This window comes from Callorhinus ursinus, unplaced genomic scaffold (genome assembly GCF_003265705.2).
Source record: "Callorhinus ursinus isolate GAN/ISIS: 27379988/994484 unplaced genomic scaffold, GSC_fseal_2.0 scaffold5, whole genome shotgun sequence".
NCBI lineage: Eukaryota > Metazoa > Chordata > Mammalia > Carnivora > Otariidae > Callorhinus > Callorhinus ursinus.
Window position 1 is genome coordinate 31529741 of NW_027397067.1, and position 27911 is coordinate 31557651.

Consider the following 27911-nt stretch of genomic DNA (forward strand, 5'->3'; position numbering starts at 1 on the left):
GTTTAGTGTATAGAATTATGTTTTGATATTTTTTGTTAAATTTTGGTTTTTAAAACTTGATCCAGATTGCTTTCTTAGTTGCTGTTATTTTCACTGCTTTTTTCTTGTTATAGTGACAACTTATTCTAAATCTCCTGAGACTCTTCCAAAGAGATACCTCTGTTCCCAAAAATATAGTTTGCCCCTTAATTCTCTGCAGTAGCTTATAAATTTTTCTGTTCATCTTATAGAAATGATACTATGTAATTCTTTTTATTTTAGACAGGTAAACTGAAGTAGAGTGAAAAATGAAAAGAATAATTAGAAGTATAATTTGATCACAGATTTACATAATTTTTAAATTTTTTTAAAGATTTTATTTATTTATTTGAGAGAGACAGAAAAAGGGAGAGGGAGAGGGAGGAGCAGATTCCCCACTGAGTGTGGAGCCCGATGTGGGACTTGATCCCAAGACCTTGAGATCATGACCTGAGCAAGTCATATGCTTAACTGACAAAGCCACTCAGGCACCCAACAGATTTACATAATTTAATTGCTAAAAGAGTAACACATATATTCTCTAAAGATGAGAGATTCATCTGCTCATGTCCTTTAAGGTACATAAGTAGTAAAAAAATAATATCAATGGTTGAAAACTTAAGTCATTCAGAAAATATGCAATTTGGGGGAAGAAGACTTCAGTGATATGTAACATGTGAAATATACAGAAGATGTGAACAATCCTCCTTGTAAGTAGTCTAAATATACTGAATTTTACAAAATAAAAAAGTATATTAAAATATTAATGACAGCCACCACCTTAGAGATATTGACGATCATCCCATTATTAATTGGTTATTCCACTATCAGGCTTAAATTCCTTTGATGACCAAAAAATAAAATAAAATTTATCCAGGTTAGTTAGTCAAAGTTTTCAACAAATGAATTGTTAAATTTACTTACACATCGTTTAAGATACCGGTTTTTAATGCTGCTATTCAGAAGCAGTTTACTTTTAGTAAATCTATGTGCTTTCTTTTTATTTGATAAAATGACCACAAATCAACATTTGAGAGTTTAATAAATTCAACCTCTAACAACTCTTCTCTTCTAGAACTCAAAGAAGTTAATGATGTTTAAAGTCATATGATAGCTTGGATGTAAGATTTTAAGACTTGCAACATACCAAGGTCTACTTTATATTACAGTTCCTGCAACTCAGGGTTTATTTTCGCTACTAAGCTTATGTCTCTGGGCCTAGGGTCATGCCTAACTCATTTTCACATAACCTGTGATACCTCCTATGGAGTTTAAGCGCATTACAGTCACTTAGAATTCGCTAATTGATTTTCGTGTTTTTGCCCCCATGGAGTTCAAAATGCTTAATAAACCTGTTATCAAATTTTATTTGGAATCTGCCTAGGAAAGGAGTGATTTTTAAATTATAGTTTTAGATGAGCAATTTTGTAGTGATATCAGGGGAGTTAAAAAATGCTTAACTGCTATTAAGAACAGTTCAGCTCTAGTAATTCACATTCCAGATTTCCAAAAGCATCCCAATTATTGGCACTACGGCATTTGATTCCCAAGCTTAATTTCAAGGCTAAGCCATTGTTGCCTTGACTAGCAATAACTTAGGAGAAAAGAAAACCTTATTCCTTTTAGTCAGTAGGATTTTACCATGAATGGCTCACTGTGAAGTCTGTGTCCTTGGCCCTGTCCTTTATGGATGAGTTTGCAGTGACTTCCAGATATCAGGCAGTTATGAATATATATTAAAGCAATTTTCTCATAAACGTTGTACAAGTCAGATTTCAGTCAGAGAGTTTAACCTATTCTTCTGTAGTTTTAGTAGTTGCTATTCACACATACACACGAAGGTGAGGGGCTTGTTGATGAAAAGACCATACGTTGACACTGAAAAAGATGGGACATAAACAAATTCAATCTATAAAAAATCTTTCTCTAGAACTCAGAAAGAAGCTGATGATCTTTAATGGCATATGACACTGTGATATAAGACTCTAATAGTGTGTGGCATATCACAATCTATTTTATATTATAATTGGTGAAACCCAATGCCTTATTTCCTCTATTAGGCTAAATTTATTAAGCCTAGTGCCACATCTTTTAAAAGTCCAAATCTTTTGTTTTGTGTATTGGTTCAACCTGGCTAAGTGAAACCATCCTCCAAATCTTCCTGTATGATTTCCGGTTGGGTGAGAGTTGGAAGGCAGAGGTGAGATAGAACCACTTTGCTCTGAAGATACCAGGGGCTACTGAAATTCATTCTTTTGACCCTGATCTGTCTTCTCACCTTGGGGCACTGAGAAACAGTTAGGTAGCATTCTTCCAGATCCACTGGATTGCCTCCTTCAGCAATGTCCTGGGGCAGGTTGGCATACAGCACTGAGGCAAAGGGTGCCTGCTCCTGCAGGCACACTCATCATTGAGGTTGCAGGTGGGTGAGTTGTGAAATGTGTTACGGAAACCTAACTCAAAATTGGAGTTGGGAAGCCATGAGGGAAGGACTCTCATGTCTCACACCTGGACACTTGCATAGTCCAGCAGGAAGAAGGAAGATTTCCTCTCCCCGGCAAAAGCAAGTTGTCCTTGCCTGTAGCTAATGAGAAACTGACACCACTTCGAACTCTCATTTTCTTACAATGAAATTTTGTTCAAGATAACCCCTGCCAACTTCCTCCCTTCTCTTATAAAAAGATGCTCTCCATCTTTGTTCTCTGGATTTGCCTATGGTTTGCTCGTCCCAAATTGTAATTCCTCTGCTATTCCTGAATAAACTTGATTTTGCTGGCTAATTACTTCCTTTTTTTCTTTTAAAAGGTTGACAGAGTAAAAGACACGGTGTCTATTTTATCTTCATTGATCCCATTTTATCTTCACTCTCCTCTGCTTCATTGGGGCTTCTCTTCTTGACGACCAGCAACTTCAGGCCCACCACCAGATACAAAAGCAAAAGTTTTCCATAATGTTTTTTAATCAGTTTTGAAATTCTACACTCTCTAATTCCATATTCCATGTCATTTATAGTGGTTCTCCTTCTCTAACTATACCCAAATGTTGCAAGCACAAATTTTAATACCCAAGTAAATTTTTCTGATACTGGAATATGCTAGTCTTGTGCTGATACAATCACAGCCATTTGAAAAATCCCTAATAGTTCACTTAAAGGAAATCTATGAAACTTCTTCCTAAAAAAAAAACAACAACAACAAAAAACACTAATAATTAACAGACAAGCTCATACAGTAAAAGGAATTTCAGGTGACATGAAAGTTTTAATAAAAAGAAATTGCTTGATGTCTATGTTATTCCTTATTTTCAAGCTCATTTTGCTTAGGTACATCCTTAAGGTATGTTTTTATAAATATTCTAGGGAAAAAAAGTTTCTGATACTTGACTTGCCTTATAATATCTTTGATTTCATGACTGTACTGAGTGGGGATAGAGTTCTTTGTTTAAAATCATTTTAACCTCTGAATGTTAAAGAGCTTATGCATTACCTTCTAATAAACATTCTTAATGGTGAAGTAATAGTGTGAATCTTTTTGTCATGTGGTTTCCCTATATGTTGCCCTGAAGTCACTTAGAATTATTTCTCCCTTCTTGACATCCTAAATTCTTACTATGATTTGTTAGGTGTGAGTCTATATTCACTCATCTTCCTTGCCATTTGATGGGCTCCTGCAATTAAAAGCTCCTGTCTTTAGGATGTTTTATTTTTCTTTTACTAATTTATTTAATCATTACTTTCCTTTTTTTACTCTATTTCTTCTTTTTGGAATTTTTACTATTTAATGTTTGATGCCTCTATTTAAACTTTTAAGTATTTTGTCTTTCCTTCCATATTTTCCATGACTGTTGGTTCTTATTCTGGAAGATTTACTCAACACATCTAACTTTTTTTAGCTTCTAAAGAGCTTTTTAAATTCTTTTGCTTCTCCAACCTACTGAAAAGGAGAAGATAGTTGCAAATAATATATCTGATAAGAGGTTAGTATCCAAAAATCTATAAATAACTTAAACTCAACATTCAAAAAACAAATAATCCAGTTAAAAAATAAGCAGAGAAAATAAACAGACATTTTTCCAAAGAAGCCATACTGATGGCCACTAGATACATTAAAAAATGTTCAACATCAGTAATCATAAATGCAAGTCAGAACCACAGTGAGATAGAACCACACACAACTCAGGATGGCTAGTATCAAAGTCAAGTAATAATAAGTGTTGCTGAGAATGTAGAGAAAAGGGAATTGATGTGCACTTTGGTGGGAATTTAAATTGGTGCAACCACTGTGGAAAAGAGTATAGAGAGTCCTCAAAAAATTAAAAATAGAAACACCATATGATCCAGTAATTCCACTACTGGGTATTTACCCAAAGAAAAATAAAACACTAATACCAATGCATCCCTTGTTTATTTCAACATTATTTCTAATCGCCAAGATATGGAAGTAACCCAAGTGTCCGTCCATAGCCGAATGGATAAAGAAAATGTGGTAAATACATATACAATGGAATATTACTCAGGCATTAAAAAAAATGATAAGATCTTGCCAGTTGTGAAAACATAGATGAACCTAGAGAGTATTGTGCTAACTGAAGTAAGTCAGACAGAAAAAGACAAATGCCATATGATCTTACTTATATGTGGGATTTAAAAAAAACAAAATGAATGAACAAAACAAACAGACTCCTAAATGCAGAGAACAAATTGGTGGTTGCCAGAAAGAAGGTGGGTGGGGTGATGGGCAAAATAGGTAAAAGGGATTGAGATGTGCAAACTTCCTAGTTATAAAATAAGTCACAGAGATGAAATGTAAAGCATAGGAAATATATTCAGCAATATTGTGACGTCGTATAGTGACAGAGATGACTATACCTATTGTGGTGAGCACTGAACAATGTATAGCATTGTTGAATCACTGTGTTGTACACCTGAAACTAACATAACATTTTATGTCAACTATACTTCAATAATAAATAAATAAGATTCTGCCTGTTACTTTTTATGACATTTCTTTATAGGTAATCAGGATCCTTTTCTAATCTCACTCAGGATGTTAATCAGCTTTTTAGGCTTATATTTTGCTCCATTCTGTAGACTTGTTTGCTTCAGAATTAGATGTTCTCTTTTGTTTTATTTGTTTTTATTCTTATGCATTCGGTTTCTCTTAGAATTTTGTAGTTTTCAGTTTATGTGTGCAATGGACTGAATATTTGTGTCCCATCCCTCCAAATTCATGTATTAAAATCCTAAACCCCCAAAATGATGGTGTTAGAAAGTGGGGTCTTTGGGAGATAATTAAGTCATGGAGGTGGGGCCCTCATGGGAATGGGATTTTTGCATTTATGAGAAGAGATAGTAAAGCCTGATTTCTCTTTCTGTTCCCTGCCATGGGTGGATACAAGAAGAAGACAAAGATCTGCAAACCCAGAAGTGTATTCTTGTAGATAGTGGATCTACTGGCACTTCTTCCTGGACTTCTCAACCTCTGGAACTGTGAGATATAAATATTTTGTTGTTTCATCCACTCAGTCTATGGTATTCTGTTATAGAAGCCCAAATTGACTAAGACACCACTTACATTTGACAGTGAAAGAAAAAGAAATCTACCTAGGAGCTAATACATGTAAGTGAAATTCAGTGAGCAGAAATCAATACAAGATCTGTAAAATGTTACAAAAAAGAAAAGGAAAGTAAAAGGTAAATTGATGGCAGATGAAGAATATCAAAAAGAGGGAGAAGATAAAAATTATGTGCAGTTGTTTTTGGTTTTGTTTTTTAATCAGTTAATCAAATTATATCTAACATATAATATTACATTAATTTCAGGTGTACAACATGGTCATTTGGCAACTCTCTACATTATGCTGTGCTCACCCCATGTGTAGCTACCATCTGTCATCATACAACGCGATTACAATACCATTGACTGTATTCCCTATGCTCTATCTTTCATCTCTGTGATTTATTCTTTTCATAAATGGAAGCCTATACCTCTCACTCCTTTTCACCCATTTTGCCCATCTCCCTCATCCTTCACCTCTGAAATTGTTTTTGGAAAATTGTTCAAACACATTTAATGAAGCTTTTGAAGCAAGATAAAAAGCAGAATTATAAAAACTCAGGGGAGAGACAAAAAGGTATGAGAAAGAGATAAAGGGTGAGCTGGAAGAGCTTAGGCAATGAGTAAAAGCCAGTACATCATTGCTCCCCTTATTAGTCTTGAGATGGGGTATTCCTCTAAATGATGACATTTGGGGGATGGCATGTGCAGAGAAGAGGATGATTATAAACCTTGCCTTTTTACTGCTTTCCTGGGGTGTTTCATGAAGGGATGGGGCATTGTCAGGTTTAGAAATTATTTAAGGCATTCGTATTTTGGCCTTATTTAAACCCTTTTAGTGACCTCATCTTTATTTTAGGCATACATCAGTCATGATGAGGACTTTAATCTCTTTGACAAGTCATCACACAGAGAGGGATATAAATATATCACTAAAATTCACACAATTATAGAGGCATTATGGAGAGAAGGGTATAATTTGTTGCCTGGCTTTTTGAAAAGGTTTAACTAAAATGTTTGTCTTTTAGAAGCAACCGTGTGGGCACAGGGCGATTTAGAATGAAGTTTTGAGAGCGTTTTCAACCTATCCATAGGATACATAATTGAAGGACACAGGATACTTTCTTTTCTGGGTGTTTGAAATGTGGATGTTTGTTGTGTTTTCTATTTATCCAAATCTATGTAGCAAAGAAATGTTCCCAAGATTTTGTGAACACAGAAGCATTTCTGTGAGCATTCTAGATGCATGAAAAACATTCTTGGGAAACTAGACCACTTTCACAAATTGGTTTTATAACAGTGAATATACCCAAGGATAAGATATTCCAACAAAGGTTAATGTTTCTCTTTTTCAATGTATTTTTAATATTTACTGAAGAATAAGAGAAAATATCTTTAACACCTATTCCATTAATAAAAGAGAAAGAAAAATCTTATCAAAGAGAAATGATTCGAGAAAGAAAGGAAGTATAATAGCATTAATCAACAGAGATAAAGCATCAGAAACATACTATTGTTCTCCTTTATTTTAGAAAAATAAAAGAATTAAAAAGGCATGTAGGCTATTAAAGTCTAATCTCTCTTTTCCTCTCCCACACACTTGCTATGTTTTTCTCTGTGGAAAGGCTGAAAAATAATGCAAAAGAGCAATTTGCTACGTTGAAAGAATTAAATTGGTAGGTTCTCAGAACTTAAGAGACAAACCAATGCAGTGCATCATTTCAAATCCGTTGACTAATTTGTTTTGAACTCAACTTTTCTTTGTTCCTCGCCACAGTTTTCTCAGCATTTTCCACTGGGAGAATGCTGTTTTATTAATAAAATTTAACTTGCATATGAACACAGAGAATGAACATAAATTCAATAATACTCCTCTACAAAGCAGTAGTTGAAGACTCTTCTGGGATAGCAGCATCCTAATCAGATAGCACAAACATACTTTCGAGCTCTGGAATCAGCCACTGACATGTGTTAACTATTCATACCATTATGAACATATTTTTTCTCAATGGGTTCGTTCATTCATTCATTTATTTGTTGAATGATAAAGAACAAAAAAGGAATTCAGATGAAGGGCACAATTACTGAGACAGTGGGAAAACGGTAAATTATAAGACAGTGGGAAAATGGTAAATGGAATCAGATCAAAGTGTGATATAAGTTTGACTAGAGCAAGGGTCAGCAATTTATGGGCCATGAACCAAATCCATTCCCCTCCCTGTTTTGGTACAATCCAAAAGATTAAAATAGCTTTTACATTTTTAAGTAGTTGAAAATGTTGAAAAGGAAAAGTAGTATACATGACAGATGAAAAGTATGTGAAATTCCGATTACAGTCTTAATACATTTTTATTCATTGAACATACCCATATTTAACTCTTATTGTATTGTTTAGGACTATTTTTGTGCTATGAGAGGTTGAGTTGAATAGTTGCAACAGAGACCATATGGCCAGCAAAGCCTAAAATATTTACTTTGTGGCGCTTTACAGAAAAAAAGTTTTGCTGACTGCTGACCTAGAAGAACAGAAAAGAGCATGGAATTAACTTAGAGCAACTCTGCTAGAGTAGTCAAACAAGTAGAATGCACAAGGTACTCTCTAACAAAATAATCGTTCACATGTTCTATCAAGGGAAACCAGAAACATTGCGCTAGGCATTCTGTATTCTGAACATACCCCCCCAAATTTCAGATGGTTCAGCATTGATAATGATAGTTTGCAATGTTATTACATTACACCTACACCCAAACTCCTTGGAAACTGGTGTTTCTGCCCCTAACCCAGAAACAAAAGTATAAGCCATCAATGGAGATTGTAAAGTGGAAAATTTCTGACTTTTCTAACAAAGGACAAGTAATTTTGGTAAAGCAAAGTGTCCTTGCAGAGTCAGTACCTACAATCCTCTGCCCAGGACTCTCTTTTATCGTATTTCCTAAAAAAACCTTTTTGTGCATCAGAGATAAGCAATAAAACAGTAATGTGATAAACAGACCTTCATTAATGGTTCTTTTATTGAAATCAAAAATTAAAACAGAAACAAAATACCCCCAAAACATTGCCTTGACCATCTTTTTCCCTTTCTCCATCTCATATTGTTTCATTACAGAATTATCCCAATAAAATAAAGCAATAATATAAAAAAGATTTCAGTCACAAGTATTAATTAACTAAAAATACCTCTCTATGAATACACTATATTCATTATTTTGCAGATTATGAAGAATGCTCTTTTTATAAACAAAATGTTATCTTTGATTCAGTCACTATCTCTGTAACCTGTTATTTCTCTTCTCATTTTTGAGGTCTGATTATCATTCTGTAAATAGAGATTTTACACTCTATGTATATGAGAGAATATATTCTTCTGGAATGTAAGATTCCAGGAGATAATTATTTTACAAGTTTTAGAAAAACTCTTTCCCTTCTTTTACACTCCTATGATCTATCTAAACATGGCGGCATCAATTCATGAAAGACTTCTCCAAGACTGGAAGAGATAAAGTTGACTCCATGTGTCTAATATATGAACTGAGTTCAGTTAGTTTGATCATTTCAGCAAACAAAATAACAAGTACAGTGCAATATAGAGGATAAGGAGTACATAATCTAGTGGGAGGAGAGACAAACAAATGCAAAAGGTTTCTGGGAAACAAGTATTTCCCACCTTTCTTGTGTTAGTTTTCCTTTTGATAAGATAAAAACACAACTAAAGATTATATAAATAGATTAATATTGTCTGACTAATGGTCATTATTAGAGCATAACCTGATACTAACAATTACAAATTATAAAACATAAAAAATATAAAGGAAAAGAAAAAATCAAAAGCTGTGACTATAAGAAAAAATTAAGTATGGTGGCTATGTATGTCATCTTGACAATGAATACAGGTTGCCTCTGAGTAATAGCATAGGTATGGTAGATGGCATCTATTTCACTTTTAAAAGTATCTCTTAATTTATATATCTTGGATACTAACCCTTTTTGTAAATTTTTATTTAAATTCCAGTTAGTTAACATACAGTGTAATATATTAGTTTCAGCTGTATAATATAAGGATTCAACACTTCCATATAACCCTTTATCAGATATGTCATTTGCAAATATCTTCTCCCATTCTCTAGATAGCCTTTTAGTTTAGTTGATTGTTCTTCACTGTGCAGAAGCTTTTTATTTTGATGTAGTCCCTATAGTTTATTTTTGCTTTTGTTTCCCTTGCCTCAGAAGACATATCTAGAAAGTTGTTGCTACAGCTGATGTCAACGAAGTTACTGCCTGTGTTCTCCTCTAGGATTTTGGTGGTTTCCTGTCTCACATGTAGGTCTTTCATCCATTTTGAATTAATTTTTGTGTATGGTGTAAGGTAGTGGTCCAGTTTCATTCTTTTGCATGTTGCTGTCCAGTTTTCCCAGAACCATTTGTTGAAGAGACTGTCTTTTTCCCATTGGATATTCTTTCCTGCTTTGTTGAAGATTAATTGATCATATAGTTGGGGTTTCATTTCTGGGTCTTCTGTTCCGTTGATCTAAGTGTCTGTTTTTATGCCAGTGCCATACTGTTTTGATCACTGCAGCTTTGTAATATAACTTGAAGTCTGGAATTGTAAAACTCAATACCCAAAAAATGAATAATACAATAAAAAATGGGTGGAAGACATGAATTGACATTTTCCTAAAGAACACATACATATGGGTAACAGACACATGAAAAGATGCTCAACATCACTCATCATCAGGGAAATACAGATCAAAACTACAATGAGATATCACCTCACACTGGTCAGAATGGCAAGTCAGCAGCACAAGAAACAACAGGTGTTGGCAGGGATGTGGAGAAAGGGGAACCCTGTTGTGCTATTGGTTGCATGCAAGGTGGTGCAGCCATTCAAAAATGGTAGGGAATTGCCTCAAAAGTTGAAAATAGAACTAACTTACAATCCAGCAACTGCACTACTAGGTATTTACCCAAAAATATACAAAAATACTAATTTGAAGGGATACACACACCCTGATGTTTATGGCAGCATTATCTATAATAGCCAAATTATGGAAACAGCCCAATTGTCCATCAATTGATAAATGTATAAAGAAGAGGTGGTGTGTGTGTGTGTCTGTATGTGTCTGTGTAGGAATATTACTCAGCTGTAAAAAAAAGAATGAAATCTTGGCATTTGCAATGACATGGATGGAACTAGATGCTAAGTGAAATAAGTCAAAGAAAGACAAATACCATGTGATTTCACTCATGTGGAATTTAAGAAACAAAACAAAGGGGGAGAAAAAGAGAGGGAGGCAAACCAAGAAACAGACTTTTTTTTTTAAAGATTTTATTTATTTGACAGAGAGAGAGAGAGAGACAGCTAGAGAGGGAACACAAACAGGGGGAACAGAAGAGGGAGAAGCAGGCTCCTGGCCAAGCAAGGAGCCTGATGCGGGGCTCGATCCAAGGATCCCAGGATCATGACCTGAGCCGAAGGCAGACGCCTAACGACTGAGCCACCCAGATGCCCCAAGAAACAGACTTTTAACTGTAGAGAATAAAGTGATGGTTAGCGGGGTGGGGGGTGATGGGGCTTAAGGATGATGTGATGAAACCTGGATGTTGTATGGAAGTGTTGAATCACTATATTGTATACCTGGAACTAATATTACACTATATGATAACCAACTAGAATTTAAATAAAAATTTAAAAAATAAATAAAAGAGAGACTAGAATTAATAAAGATGGAAGAAGAAAATACTGAGTTTTTAAAACTGCAAAACAATAGAATTGATAAATAATATCTATAGATATTTTGCTAGAAATAAAACCAATAATAGATAAAACTATTACTGTAATAAAATGTATAAATACACAAAATAAGAAAAGTGAAGAAATAAAAATGGAGACATAATTAGATTGTAGAACTTTTTTTAAGTACAAGAATTATGTAGCAGAATATGTATAGTGAGAAAATACAGAAAAAATAGTTTTCTATTCTACTTTCAGTTGTCAGTTTAAAAACACAAGGGCAGAAGTTCTAGTGCAACAGGAACTCTTACAAATTGCAGTGAAATGTGGAAATGGAAAATTTCACTTTGGAAAACTGGGATATGTGCCAAAGCTGAACATACACATTTCCACCATTATAGTCCTAAGTACAGAGCTAACAGAAGTGTATATACCAAAAACACATAAAAGTATGTTTATAGGAACATTGTTTGTAGTAGTTAGAAACCGAAAACAATACAAATGTTACCTACTGTAGAATGAATAAGCTGTAGTTTATACATAAAATGGAATTCTATGCAATCATTTAAAAGAACAAACTATGGCTAACCCCGACAAGAAATTAGAAATATAATGTTAAATAAAAGAAGCGAGACACAGAAGCATGCATGCTCTATGACTCTAGCTACATGACACTCAGAATCAGGCAATCTAGTTTATAGTGATAAAAACTCACCCTACAGGGGACGCCTGGGTGGCTCAGTTGGTTAAGAGTCTGCCTTCGGCTCAGGTCCATGATCTCAGGGTCCTGGGATTGAGTCCTGCATCGAGCTACTTGCTCAGTGGGGAGCCTCTTGCTTCCCCCTCTGCCTGCTGCTCCCCCTGCTTGTGCATTCTCTCTCTCTCTCTCTCTCTCTCTGACAAATAAATAAAAAATAAGATTAAAAAAAACCCTCACCCTATTGGAAGTTAATGACTGGAAGGGAGTCTGGGAGAGGCATCTGAGGTACTGGTAATGTTCTCTATCCTTATCTGGATGGACATTACATGAGTATGTTTATTTTGTAAAAATTCAGTGAGCTGTACATTTATTATTTGCACATTTTTCTATATATGTTAGCCTTTAGTAAAAAATTACTTAATATATTTTGTTAAAATATTTAACATATTTATTTATTTAATAATCTCTACACCCAACGTGGGGCTTAAACTCATGACCCCAAGATGAAGAGTCATGTGCTCTTCAGACTGAGGCAGCCAGACACCCCTAAAATATTTTTTAAAATATATTTCTTAATTTAAAGGTACATCTCTCAGACTTTGAGAAACTAGGATGTAAGATATATACTCAGGCAGCAAATCATTTAATAGAATGCTATTTATTCCCTTTTGTATATGTGAGACAGATTCTTGAAGAGTTCCTCTGGAACTGTGTTCCTTCTCATTACCTGGCATAATGTCTGACACCTACTAGAAATTCTAATATTTGAACACCAGATAAATTAAAATATACTAAGTACCACAAGAACATGCATGTATTACAGCTACCCCACAAGTAATGAAGGCACACAACTACCAGTGACTATATGATAATTTAGGAAGATTTTGACTAAAAAGATAATTCTAAAATTTTATAAGAATAACACCCTAGTTCATTAAAGCTATTTGATTGCTTTCTGATTTTGCTTTTTGCTAATTGCTTTTGCTTCGCTTTTGATTATTATGGGATGCTACAAGGAAAAAAGCATCTTGGGGGGATGTCATGAATTCACACATCCCCAGTGAATCCTTTACAATCATTACTGCACTATATGCCAATAAGTTATCATTAAAAGTTGTTTTATCACTACATAAATTCTTACTAGCAAATGAAATGAACAAAGAATAGACACAATGAATATGCCAGTGAATAAATTATTTTTAAACTAATCTTTTTTTTGTATTTTTTAAATTTTATTATGTTATGTTAATCACCATACATTACATCATTAGTTTTTGATGTAGTGTTCCATGATTCATTGTTTGCGTATAACACCCAGTGCTCCATTCAATACATGCCCTCTTTAATACCCATCACCAGGCTAACCCATCCCCCCAACCCCCTCCCCTCTAGAACCCTCAGTTTGTTTCTCAGAGTCCACAGTCTCTCATGGTTCGTCTCCCCCTCCGATTTCCCCCCTTCATTTTTCCCTTCCTGCTATCTTCTTTTTTTTTTTTTAACTTATAATATATTATTTGTTTCAGAGGTACAGGTCTGTGTTTCAACAGTCTTACACAATTCACAGCGCTCACCATAGCACATACCCTCCCTAGTGTCTATCACCCAGCCACCCTATCCCTCCCACCCCGCACCACTCCAGCAACCCTCAGTTCGTTTCCTGACATTAAGAATTCCTCATATCAGTGAGGTCATATGATACATGTCTTTCTCTGATTGACTTATTTTGCTCAGCATAATACCCTCCAGTTCCATCCATGTCATTGCAAATGGCAAGATTTCACTCCTTTTGATGGCTGCATAATATTCCATTGTGTATATATACCACATCTTCTTTATCCATTCATCTGTCGATGGACAGCTTGGCTTAAAGAAAAACTCTAAAGGTAGAAAAATATGATTTCCAAAGGAAAACAATTTTTTTATTTTTAAAGTCATATAAAAAGGTTCATCAGCTGTAACAAATGCACCACTTGGGTGCAAGATGTTGGTGGGGGGAGACTGTGCTGTGTGTTTGTGGGGCCAGAGGTTATATAAAACTATTGATACTTTCTGCCCAATTTTACTATTAACTTAAAACTACTTTAAAAAATAAAGTCTATTTAAAAGAAAAAAGAAAACAAAGCCGTGTATATATAGAGCAGTGGTTCTCCACTTTTACTATGCATCAGTATCCTGGAGGGCTTGTCAAAACACTGACTGTTGGGCTCACCCCTACATTGTCTCATTGAGTAGGTTTGAATCTGGCACAATAGTTTGCATTTCTAATAAGCTCACAGGTGATGCTAATGCTTCTGGTCCTCGGACCACACTCTGAGAACCAGTGACATGGAGCAACCTAGAGTGAGCAGTGTTGTCTTACCAGTCCCTACTTGGAAATGTTTCTTCTTTGACAGAAAAAATGAATCCAAAAGGCATTCCTGGGTTAGTAACTGGTTAGCTACACTTTTTTTAAAGTCAATTCATAGTTAAATAAAAATTACTATGTGAGCCAGCTCAAGCTTCTGGAAATTAGTGTGCTATACCCCTCACATGTACAATTCAGATCCCTGACTCAGGTACCTGAAAACGTCATTTGAGTTAGTGTCGGTTCTGAGATCCCTCTCTTTACCTTTCTCTGGGTTCCAAGGACCCAACAACCCAAGTCCCATATTCTCTGTAAACTTTCTTTGACCTCCCTTTCATCAGCCCACAGAACTGCTTTCCTCCTTGGCACCTGCCTCTTTTATAGTACTTAGTATCCCAGTCACTGATCAGACCTTGGGTAGAGATGGCTACTAGATAGTCTTCACTCCATGGGGTAAATTTGCAGGTAGGTTGTTAAACTTTGAAGGCAAGGTGGTGATCTGTGTCCCTTTTTATTTTTCCTGGGCTTCTGTTTTGGACCCTTTCATACTGTGTTTGTCCTGTGGATCTTCTTTTGACTTGTATATCCAGTTCCAGTGGCTTTTTCTCTAGGTTTTGTTCTGTTTTGTTTTACTTGAAGTATAGTTGACACACAATGTTATATTAGTTTCAGGTATACAACATAATGATTCCACAACTCTATGTCATGCTGTGCTGGTTAGCGTACTCTTGAAAGAGATTATAAGGATATCAATGAGACACAGATCTTTCTAGATTTTCTATTTAAAGTTACTTTCTAATTGATGATTGACCTTATTATTTTTACTGAAATGACTGGCTCTTTCCAAAATGGTATCTATGAATATTTCCAGAAACCTAATACAGGTTTTAGAAAAAATGTTAAGGCTGTTTTTACATGAAATATGTAACAAGAAAGAGTCGGTAAATACATAACATAATAAATGATTTGGTAGTTTTTCTCAATAACGCTTTACTGTCCTGCTTAAATGTTACAATAATTATAATTTTGTAAAACGGTATGGAATTCACAGCTTTTATCTCTGATAAATTATGGCTGAGGAAATATATGTTGCAGGGTAATAGAATATGATTAAGTATTCTATCAACATCATTGAATTAAAAGGAAAAATAATTCCTTTTACTGACATTTGAAAAGACTAAAAGTGGCAATTATACAGACATATTGTATTACAACAGTTATAGGATTATTAAGCAATTTTATCATGTTAATGCCACTTGGAATTATCTTGAAAGTCCTGAGAATATAATGAGAATTTAGCCTGACAGAATTATTCATTATTAGCATTATTATTGTTGTTAACTTCATTTTCCTGCATGCATTAATCACTAGTTCTAGATGAAGCTTGAACCCAAGATACTCTACAACCTACTAGGAAGACCACTTTGCAGTATTTTAGGTTTTCTGACTTACACTTTGATTCAAACTCATACAATTATTTAAATACTCAATGTTGTATTTGATTACAGTTTTGCAAGCATCAGATGACATTTCCCAGAGTAACTGTTATAACATATTTACTGTGTGGGCTTTCCCTGTTGTGCCCAGAGATATCTTAGATAATGCAGAGCAGGCACTGAAATCCAGGTCTGGTTTCACTTTTCAAAGTTAGGCTATACTTAAAACATGGACTTTTAGAAGGATTGGGAACAATCTAAGAATTTAGAGGCCCAGAGAGTTTCTGTGGCTTTTCCAGCACTACACAGTCAGTGGCAGAACCAAGAGTAGTTGGTTCTGCCAACTTAGACCTGAGTAATCTACTCAGTGCTGTTGCCTCAGTACCTCTGTGCCTCTCTGCTTAGCAACCTGAGGAAGCAAATGGAAAGAATAGCTACCTTCTCTTCGTTACAAAGTGCAAAAACATACATGCATCATAGCAGACACTGGAAAGCAAACTAATGAGAACTGGCTTGTGAATGCTTCTCTACCTGAAATTCCCCTCAGGCAGCGGGCTTAACAAAGTAGTTTCTGCTGAGAGTAAGAGGATGGAGAATTGGTCTCTAGGCCCAGGGCACGGTGTTTCAGGGGAAGGCCATCGATCTGGAATTTCCCACTCATTTATGAACTGATGGAGCATGATTTCATCAGTCTTCAAGATGCTGTCAAAGGCATTTAACTGACTTTTGTGTAAGTTTAGAGTTGCTGCCTATTCACAGCGTTTCAGAATTATATTTTCATTCTCAATTGTTGTATATCTGCTATATTTAACGATGCTTTGGATTGTATAAGATGAAAAGCCATAGAAAAAGAAATTTGAAAGCATAGTTTGTAAAGGTTTAACTACTATTAAAGATTTGGGAAACCATATTTTAAAATGTGATTATTTTATATGTTAGAAGAGATATCTGTTGTCTTCTTTACAGAAGGTAGACCCCTGTGGTTAGGTGAGCAATACTTGTTGAGTGAGAAATTCCATTTTTGTGAGGAGAAGAATAATCCACTCAACTCCATGGGTACGACGGAGAACCAAACATTGGGAAATAGAGCACAGAAACAGAAAGAACATGATTCAAATTCTAGACTTTACATTTAATGAAACTGGACAGCAGCATAAAGCAAGGCTAGGGCCCCCCAACAGACAAGGTGTATGGTATTTTGGCTATTATGATCTTTTACATTTCTGAGTCTGAAGTTCCTCTTCTGTGAATTATGAATAAGAATACATGGCCTAAAAATAAAATGTAAAATATTCAAGCCCCTTAATATGTGTAATTGCTTCATGGATAAAAGAATCAGACCAGAGAATATTAAATAATAATTATTTTTGTGAACAAGTGGCAAAAACATTACCTCACTAATAAAAACATGAATGAATAATATTGCAAATCTCCAGTCTATAAAACTCATATGTGATCGCTTTTCGGCCTTTTGGCTAAGATCAAGTGTGTAAAACTCATATGTGGATCCTTCTTTTTCTCTGAGATGACTAGAAATATTAATGAAGACAATAAGCAAACAAACATACTGGAGAGAGGCTACTCCTCTATTTTTTTTTAAAGATTTTATTTATTTATTTGACAGAGAGAGACACAGTGAGAAAGGGAACACAAGCAGGGGGAGTGGGAGAGGGAGAAGCAGGCTTCCCGTGGAGCAGGGAGCCAGATGCGGGGCTCGATCCCAGGACCCTGGGATCATGACCTGAGCTGAAGGCAGATGCTTAATGACTGAGCCACCCAGGTGCCCCTGCTACTCCTCTATTTTTTAATCTAGATGAAATTTAGTGGAATGTTGATCTAACCTAGAAAACAAAACTAAGCTAAGCACTCAAACTCTAAGTCTAAATGTTTGAATTTTAGTCCTGATTTGTCCCCTTTAGCTCTGTGACCTTGAAAAAATAACATGTCCATTTGGTACCTGGTTTCACCATATGTTGAATGAGAAGACTCAATAAAATAAGTTCCCTAGAGGCGTTTATCAGTTTTCTGCTATCAGAAATCTACTTGGCTAATATTCTGTAATAAACTCCCAATATCTGGGAGACTAATCATCAAGGAGATGTCTCCTCATGTATTACTGCTTTATGTATCTTCTGGCTCTAAAACTGAAAGTATGGAGCAAAATGGAATTACAGAATTATAAAATCATGTGTTTGGAGGAGCCCTTGTTGAGGTAATATAGAATTCAGAGGTAAAAAGCAAAGCATATTGCATATAGCTCAATTCAATGCCAGTAGCTTTGAAAATGAGTATCCACTTTCCCCAGACAATATAAATCAGCCCTCCCTCTGGGATTTCCCAACACTTAGTATATTGCACCTTACTCAGTCCCATACACGAAAGTTTCCTCCATCAGACTGTGTACCTCTCTAAATAAGGAACCATTACATTAGTCTATTTTGTCAACATCTAGCAAAATGACTGACACCTTGTAAGCTAGCCATAATGTTTTTCAACCCTATTGAAAGCTTAAATTTAAATGAACTTAATGCACAATGGCAAACTTTTTTAAAGCAAAATCTTTCACACACACACACACACATGCGCACACACACACACATACACATACACACACCCTTACAAAGGCACACAGGAAAAACTAGGCAAAGTTTAACACTCAAAAATTGTATGATTAATGAACCACTTGTTGAAATTTAGTGAAATGAATATTTATACAATTATTGTCACTATGGATATAAATACACACACATTTATACACACACACATATAAAACTCATTTTAGGGGTGTCTGGGTGGCTCAGTCAGTTAAGCCTCTGCCTTCGGCTCAGGTCATTATCCTGGGGTCCCGGGATCAAGCCCCATGTCAGGCTCCCTGCAGAGCGGGTAGCCGGCTTCTCTCTCTCTCCCCTGCTCATGCTCTATCTCTCGATATCTCTCTCTGTCTCTCAAATAAGTTAAAAAAAATATTAAAAAAATAAAACTCAGTTACATGTGTTTAAAATTTTCTAAAACCCATATAAATCTAGAAAAAATTATAGTCTTTTAAAATACTGGGATAATTATATTTTATACTGTAATGCTCTAATTTGTTAAAATTACAACCCTGTAATTTTTCTAATAAGCATCACATTTCATTTACTTTAAAATTATTTTTAGTTCAATATGTACTATATAACAAAAAAGGGCTCATTTCTTGAGAATATGATTTTATAGAATTTCTATTTCCATTAAAGTTTGTATTGATACAAAGTGAAATAGATTAATTAAGGTACATTTTAGGATAACTCTATAAACCCTGAAAAAATCTTCATAAGTTTAAATTTCCATGCCTACTAACATTATATAAAAGGCTTTATTTGTGTTAAATGTAAAATAAAAGGATTTTTACTGGTAAGGTAAAATATTTTCATTTATATCAATTTTTCCTTTTATGTCAGTATTTCTTACTGTATAATTATATACATTTTTATGTCAATATTTCCTACTGTGTAATTATATGCATCCTTATATATCTTTTTATGTATATATCCTTACTGTATCTTTTTATGTCAATATTTCCTACTGTATAATTATAAAAATGATAGTAATTTATCTGTAATTTTATTGGAATAGCAGCAATCCAGTAATTGTCAAAAATATTGCCTTTCTTTGTACAGACAAAGAATATATATATATATAAATATATATAACATATAAATATATGCATTTATGCATATAAATAGACACATACATAATGTGAGCTTTAAAAAGAAAACATTACTTGGGGCACCTGGGTGGCTCAGTTGGTTAAGTGTCTGACTCTTAGTTTCAGCTCATGTCATGATCTCACGGTCATGGGATCAAGCCCCGTGTTGGGCTCCATGCTTATCACAGAGTCTGCTTGAAATTCTCTCTCTCCATCTGCCCCTACTCCCCCAAAATAAAATAAATAAATCTTAAAAAATAGGGGCATTACAAAGGCAGTGAAGATTTTTGTTGGTTGATTTTCTTTGTTTTTTTCTTCTAGATCAGTAGCCTTCTCACTCTGATAGTGTGATTGCAGATAGAAAATTGACTCTAAAAATTCTATTCTATATTTCATGGTTTATATTTCTCATTTGGCAATTTTCTTAATTTATAATATATATGTGAAAGAAGTATGACTATTATGTTTTGTAATCTTTCTCTAAGTACTGCTTTGCTTTATTAAGTTTAGGTAAAATTTTGGAATTTTGAAATCTTTATTAAAAAATATATTACCTTATGGAAAAAAATTAAAATACCAAATAATATCTGTACAGGTCATTACCTGAGAAATAGGAAAGGTTACATTTGTAATGACTTTAAAAAGTAATTGTACAACTGATGTATTACTTCTAATTTTCTGTGGGAGCAAGCTCTGAAGCCTTGATCCAAAACAGACAAGACCTTAATACCAAGGCATCTTTCTTTGAAGAGGGTCACCCTGAGGCCCTGACTCAATGATCTCAGAAGATGAGAGAGAATGACAAAACCAAGAAGTAAGATAGGTAAGTGAGGCAAGACCAAAAAGTCATTTAAAGGTCAAAAGATGATGAATTCAGTTACATTAGCCTTTGAAAAGTGGCTTCTGCTCATGCATAAATGCCAACATTTGAAAATCATTATCAGGAATATTGAAGGAGAAAAGGCTCTTCTTTGGTCATTTTCAAAGTACTAAACAAGAAGTTTCTTTGGTATAGAAGGAATTCAAATGTTAAAACTGGAGGCAGGGGCGCCTGGGTGGCTCAGTCGTTAAGCGTCTGCATTCGGCTCAGGTCATGATCCCAGGATCCTGGGATCGAGCCCCACATCGGGTTCCCGGCTCCGCGGGAAGCCTGCTTCTCCCTCTGCCTCTGCCGCTCCCCCTGCTGTGCTTCCTCTCTCGCTGTGTGTCTCTCTCTGTCAAATAAATAAATAAAATCTTAAAAAAAATAAAACTGGAGAGCCGGCAACCTGGGAATTTTTATGTTCCAATGTTGTTCCTAGGTAACACTTGGTAAGTTATCTTATTTGTGACAAATATATTCATTCATTACTGGTAGTCATAGGCATATTTGCTTTGTCTTTGGATGGGAAATAATACCATAAAAAACCCTTAGCATCCATGAGCCATTTATTCAGTCAGATATGTCAGAATTAGTATCTCTTAGGTGCTGCCACTTGACCTGTGAGCCCTGCCTCTCAAGGGTCTTCTAGACCAGAGGTGGAACTATGGTTGGAACAGGGAGCTGAAAGAGCCTTTTTCATGGTCCCACAGAAGTGGCTCTAGCTCAAGACTAAGCCAGTGGTAACCTAGAGTCTTTAACCCAGCCCATGTTCAACAATGAATGAGAATCACCCCAAATCACGGTGTCAATAATCATTATGCTATTCTTGCAATCTGGGTGAATTCAGGAAATACTACCAGCCATTGATGATATTGGTAGTATTGGGGGGAAGACAGTGGAAGGTTGGAGAGTGTGTTAAAGAAGAGAAACAGGGACCAGCTCCATACAGGAGCTGTCCAGATTTGGGGTGCCCTGCTTAGATGTCACTGCTGGCCCTGGCTTTTGAAAGATTAATAAAGATGGATTTATCTGTAGTTAATTTAAGTAGGATATTGGATTTTGTTCCTAATCTCAAATTTGGCAAACTCATAAACTAATATTTACTTGATGGTCTAATTAGCAAAGTGTTGTTTTAACTCTTAGATTAAATTGAAGAATAGAATTTATTTATTGAAATTACCCCTTTCTTATAGCAATGATACCTTGCTCAGATCACTCATTTTCCCTTCATTCTTAAAGAGCTTTTTACCAAACTTGTGTTAATTTTTTCCATGGCTTTTTTAAAATTTAAATTTTGTAATAATTTTAGACTTGCAAAGATTATTCATTTCAAAATGGCATCAAAATTAAGAAATTAACATTGATGAGTAGGTCACAGGCAATTAGTACTGTTAACTATAGACTTACCCACATTTCACCAGTTCTCCACTATTGCTCTTTCTCTCTTGCAGGATCCTATCCGTCATCATGTACTGCATTATGTCTTTAAGTTCTCCTTGGTCTCCTTGTACCTGTAACAGTCGTTCACTCTTACCTTGTTTTTCCTAATTCTGGCCCTTTTAACACACTTGGGTTGAAGAGTATTGTTCAATTACATTGTAATGTCCCTCAGTTTGGGATTATCTGATGTTCTTTCATAATTGGAATAAAATTATGCATTGTTTTGTAAAAATAGCACAGAAATGATATTATAACTTCAGTGAATTATATCAAGGAGTTATATCACTATGCTTTATAACTAGGGGTGTTTACCTTGATCTCTTAATTAATGTGATGTCTGCTGGATTTCCCCAATGTAAAGTTACTCTCTCCCTTTGTAATTAGTGACTATACATTAGGAGAGAAATTTGAGGATATGCAAATCCTGATTCTCCCCAAACTTTAACTATAATTTTTAGAATCGATTTTTTGAAATTAGGTTGATATTCTTTCCTCTCTCTCTCTCTTTTAAACTCTTTTTAGTATTTTGGAAGGTGTATGTTTTTTTCTAGTGATAACTTTGGATCTCTATCTTCATTGATGCCTTTGGTGCCGTGTTTTCTTATTTGACCCTTTAATATTTTTTTAATTATTCATTGCCTTTATACAATGACCTTTATTCTGTTCTCTTCTTTCTTCTCATCTAGATTAGCTGCATTATTTCTTCTTAGTTAGATATATAACATTAACATTGTCCTTCATCCTTGTCACTTTTAAATTGTATTATGTACATTTATACATTATTAAATGTTCACCATTAGTCTTTTGGCAAAACTTTTCTCAGTCTTTATTTGGATGACATCAACCTCCAGTAGATTCTGTAAGAAAGACTAACAGGTGCAAAATTCCCTAAGCTCTTGTTTTAAAAACTCTCTTTCTAGCATGCTTTATTTTGAAGAACATCTTGTGTAGATATAAACTCCTGGGTTCAAACTTTGTTTTACTGAGTTTTAGAAAAAAAATATTACTCCATTGGTATCTTGACTTGAATATTGATTTTGCAAAGTCTGATGCTTGTCTAATTTTTTTGCCCTTGTGAAATATTTGATCTTTTTTTCTGGAACCTTGAGGATTTTAACTTTATCGTTGAAATGTTAGAGTTCTACTGGAAAATCTTTAGACATTGATTGCTTCGGATTAATTTTTTCAAGTGTTTGGTAAGCCTTTTCAATGTGTAGATTCACATTTTTTTTATCTTTGAAAAGTTTTCTTGTTTTATAGTTTTAAATGTATTTAATTCTTTTTCTTTTTCAGGGACTCCAATTATGTGAATATTATTCTTTTTTTCCCTGTCTTCCAGTTCCTCTACTTTCTAATACTTTTTGCTTCATTATGCCATTTTCATTATCTGGGTTGTTCTATATTTATTTATTATAATTTTATTGAAGTTTAATTTGAGTCTTTATTCTCTTGGGCATCTTAAAGTTTATTTTTTTATTGTTTTGAGATAACATCACATTTTGCACATTTTTTTCTGACTTAAACTTTTTCATTTTTTTAAATTTCTGTACTTAATTTTTAAATTTCTTATTCAGTGTGGTTTTTCATATCCTCAAATGCTTACTTGATTGTTTAATTCTCTGTAGTGTAGATTCATAATTTTTTTTTACGCTTCTATCTTGTTTTCAGATAGGTTTACTCTGTTGATTTATGTGAAATTTTTTTCCTGATTTTTAAAAATACTTTTCTCTTCACACTGCTTTTGTTCATTTAAGATATTGGGCAATTTTACTAGATCTTCATTTTAATGGCATCATTTTCTGCAAGACTTGGAAAAATTGGGGTACATGAGATTTAATTATCTGTTTTCTTGTATTTTACTTTGGTGGAGCTGGGCGGGTTGTGGGTCTTTCAGTTTTGAGTGTGTGTGCATGTAAAGTTTTTTTCCACCTTTTGCCTTGCAAGATTTTAAATCTCTCCCTTTTACTTCTTTTTCCCTCCACCACCTACCTCAATGCTAAAAGACACTTTTCCTTCATATTTGCCTTTTCCCTTTAAGCTAAACCTGTCCCTTTAAATTGTAAGCCTGGTCCTTGCTATGGCATCTGATATTTTTAAATAGCACCTGCTCTGACATCCCTTCTCTGTAGTCTGTGCTCTGACTTTTCTGGTTACTATTTTAGTATTTTAAACTTTAGGGTGGTTTGAATGTTTGAATGTTTCTGGTGGTTTCCCCAGCTGTCCCACAGGACCCCCTCTACTAATGGCCCTTCTTTGTCTTCCTTGTGTTTTTTGTCACTCAGCCTTTGTTTACCTCAAAGCCTACAGAGAGTAGAGGGGGGAGCTGACACTTGTTGGACCAAAATCCTGGGGGTTTTGAATTTTTTCTTTTTACTAACAGTTGGTTTGCACTTTTGGCATTCACTGTCCTCAAATAATGATGAGGGTGTAATTTTGCATAGAATTTTCATGGTTTGTGAATTATTTCATATTGTTTAGGAAGGACTTTTGGGGAGGTTGATGATTACTACACATCCACCATTGTCTAGCAGTCCTTAAATTCCCCTTCATTAAGGATTTAATATACCTTTTACACTGATCCTTACATGCTAAGCTCAGACTTTGTTGCTAGGAAGGACCTAAGATTTCATCTGGCCACAGTAACATGCCTTATATATATATGGTACATAAAGCTATTCTGCTGGAAGTGTTAACTCAGATCATATTAGGTCATTAAACTTGTACTAAGCTCTAAGGTACTTATGAGCAGTAATATGTTATATATTGAAGTTTTATTCCCTTATATGGTACAGTACAGTGCTGTCAGGAAAGAGGATAGAAATTAGGAACTTACCTACCTGTACAAGGAGGCAGAAGAGTGCTTCTCCTTTCATCACACTAGAGTAAGATAATTGGGATATATGTATAAGATAAATGGAATATGATTCATGACAACACATTTTGTGTGGATACTTAAAAGTAAGATTTTACGGATAACTGACCCTATATATAAGGCAGACCATTTCAGTGTCTGTTGTATTGTTTAATTGTATTTTACACACACAAAAACATATGTACACATAAATACATATATCTATGTCTATAAGTTATGCCTATCTATACACAAACACATGTACACATCTCATGTTCTGCTAAATGTTCCCTGGAAATTAAGGTCAGTATTTTCATAGGTTAAAGTTTTTTGGAGAGTTATACTACACGTAAGTCAGTTACAGCTTCTGTAGTACTATAGATTCGATGTCTATGAGATATCATAATCTTTTTTTATGTTAATCACCATCATTAGTTTTTTTTTAAATTTTTTTATTGTTATGTTAATCACCATATATTACATCATTAGTTTTTGATGCAGTGTTCCATGATTCATTGTTTGTTCATACCACCCAGTGCACCATGCAAAACGTGCCCTCCTCAATACCCATCACCAGGCTAACCCATCCCCCCACCCCCCTACCCTCTAGAACCCTCAGTTTGTTTTTCAGAGTCCATCATCTCTCATGGTTCGTCTCCCCCTCTGACATACTCCCCTTTTCTTCCTCTCCTGTTATCTTCTTCTTTTCCTTTTTTCTTAAAATATGTTGTGTTATTTGTTTCAGAAGTACAGATCTGTGATTCAACAGTCTTGCACAATTCACAGCGCTCACCGTAGCACATACCCTCCCCAATGTCTATCACCCAGCCATCCCATCCCTCCCACCCCCAACCACTCCAGTAACACTCAGTTTGTTTCCTGAGATTAAGAATTCCTCATATCAGTGAGGTCATGTGATACATGTCTTTCTCTGATTGACTTATTTCACTCAGCATAACACCCTCCAGTTCCATCCACGTCGTTGCAAATGGCAAGATCTCATTCCTTTTGATGGCTGCATAATATTCCATTGTGTATATATACCACATCTTCTTTATCCATTCATCTGTCGATGGGCATCTTGGCTCTTTCCACAGTTTGGCTATTGTGGACATTGCTGCTATAAACACTGGGGTACATGTACCCCTTCGGGTCCCTACATTTGTATCTTTGTGGTAAATACCCAGTAGTGCAATTGCTGGATCGAACGGTAGCTCTAATTTCAACTGTTTGAGGAACCTCCATACTGTTTTCCAGAGGGGTTGCACCAGCTTGCACTCCCACCAACAGTGTAGGAGGGTTCCCCTTTCTCCACATCCCCGCCAACATCTGTCGTTCCCTGACTTGTTAATTTTAGCCATTCTGACGGGTGTGAGGTGGTATCTCATTGAGGTTTTGATTTGGATTTCCCTGATGCCGAGTGATGTGGAGCACTTTTTCATGTGCCTGTTGGCCATTTGGATGTCTTCTTTGGAGAAATGTCTGTTCATGTCTTCTGCCCATTTCTTGATTGGATTATTTGTTCTTTGGGTGTTGAGTTTGATAAGTTCTTTATAGATTTTGGATACTAGCCCTTTATCTGATATGTCGTTTGCAAATATTTTCTCCCATTCTGTCGGTTGTCTTTTGGTTTTGTGGACTGTTTCTTTTGCTGTGCAAAAGCTTTTTATCTTGATGAAATCCCAATAGTTCATTTTTGCCCTGGCTTCCCGTGCCTTTGGCGATGTTTCTAGGAAGAAGTTGCTGCGGCTAAGGTCGAAAAGGTTGCTACCTGTGTTCTCCTTTAGGATTTGGATGGACTCCTGTCTCACGTTTAGGTCTTTCAACCATTTGGAGTCTATTTTTGTGTGTGGTGTAAGGAAATGGTCCAGTTTCATTCTTCTGCATGTGGCTGTCCAATTTTCCCAACACCATTTGTTGAAGAGACTGTCTTTTTGCCATTGGACATTCTTTCCTGCTTTGTCAAAGATAAGTTGACCATAGAGTTGAGGGTCCATTTCTGGGCTCTCGATTCTGTTCCATTGATCTATGCGTCTGTTTTTGTGCCAGTACCATACTGTCTTGATGATGACAGCTTTGTAATAGAGCTGGAAGTCCGGAATTGTGATGCCGCCAGCTTTGCTTTTCTTTTTCAGTATTCCTCTGGCTAGTCGGGGTCTCTTCTGGTTCCATACAAATTTTAGGATTATTTGTTCCATTTCTTTGAAAAAAGTGGATGGTATTTTGATGGGGATTGCATTGAATGTGTAGATTGCTCTAGGTAGCATTGACATCTTCACAATGTTGATTCTCCCAATCCATGAGCATGGAACGTTTTTCCATTTCTTTGTGTCTTCTTCAATTTCTTTCATGAGTATTTTATAGTTTTCTGAGTACAGATCCTTTGCCTCTTTGGTTAGATTTATTCCTAGGTATCTAATGGTTTTGGGTGCAATTGTAAATGGGATAGACTCCTTGATTTGTCTCTCTTCTGTCTTGTTGTTGGTGTATAGGAATGCCACTGATTTCTGTGCATTGATTTTATATCCTGCTACTTTACTGAATTCCTGTATGAGTTCTAGCAGTTTTGGGGTGGAGTCTTTTGGGTTTTCCACGTACAGTATCATATCATCTGCAAAGAGTGAGAGTTTGACTTCCTCTTTGCCGATTTGGATGCCTTTGATTTCTTTTTGTTGTCTGATTGCTGTGGCTAGGACTTCTAATACTATGTTGAATAGCAGTGGTGAGAGTGGACATCCCTGCCGCGTTCCTGACCTTAGGGGAAAGGCTCTCAGCCTTTCCCCATTGAGAATGATAGTCGCTGTAGGTTTTTCATAGATGGCTTTTATGATATTGAGGTATGTACCCTCTATCCCTATACTCTGAAGAGTTTTGATCAAGAAAGGATGTTGTACTTTGTCAAATGCTTTTTCTGCATCTATTGAGAGGATCATATGATTCTTGTTCTTTCTTTTGTTAATGTATTGTATCACGTTGATTGATTTGCGGATGTTGAACCAGCCTTGCAGCCCAGGAATAAATCCCACTTGGTCATGGTGAATAATCCTTTTAATGTACTGTTGGATCCTATTGGCTAGTATTTTGGTGAGAATTTTTGCATCCATGTTCATCAAGGATATTGGTCTGTAATTCTCTTTTTTGATGGGGTCTTTGTCTGGTTTTGGGATCAAGGTAATGCTGGCCTCATAAAATGAGTTTGGAAGTTTCCCTTCCATTTCTATTTTTTGGAACAGTTTCAGGAGAATAGGTATTAATTCTTCTTGAAATGTCTGATAGAATTCCCCCGGG

General features: G+C 35.3%; 1 long non-coding RNA gene across 3 annotated transcripts in view; it reads left to right on the forward strand.

The window, feature by feature from the left end:
* The window catches only part of LOC141372739 (uncharacterized), a 167110-nt gene that overhangs the window by 80468 nt on the left and 58731 nt on the right, over positions 1–27911 (forward strand). For 2 of the 3 annotated variants that reach the window (XR_012378140.1, XR_012378141.1), the window contains exon 4: positions 5416–5506. This is a non-coding gene — a long non-coding RNA (uncharacterized lncRNA). Of the gene's footprint in view, positions 1–5415; positions 5507–20161; positions 20277–27911 lie in introns of those variants that run through there. The other variant, XR_012378142.1, reaches the window with a different exon arrangement.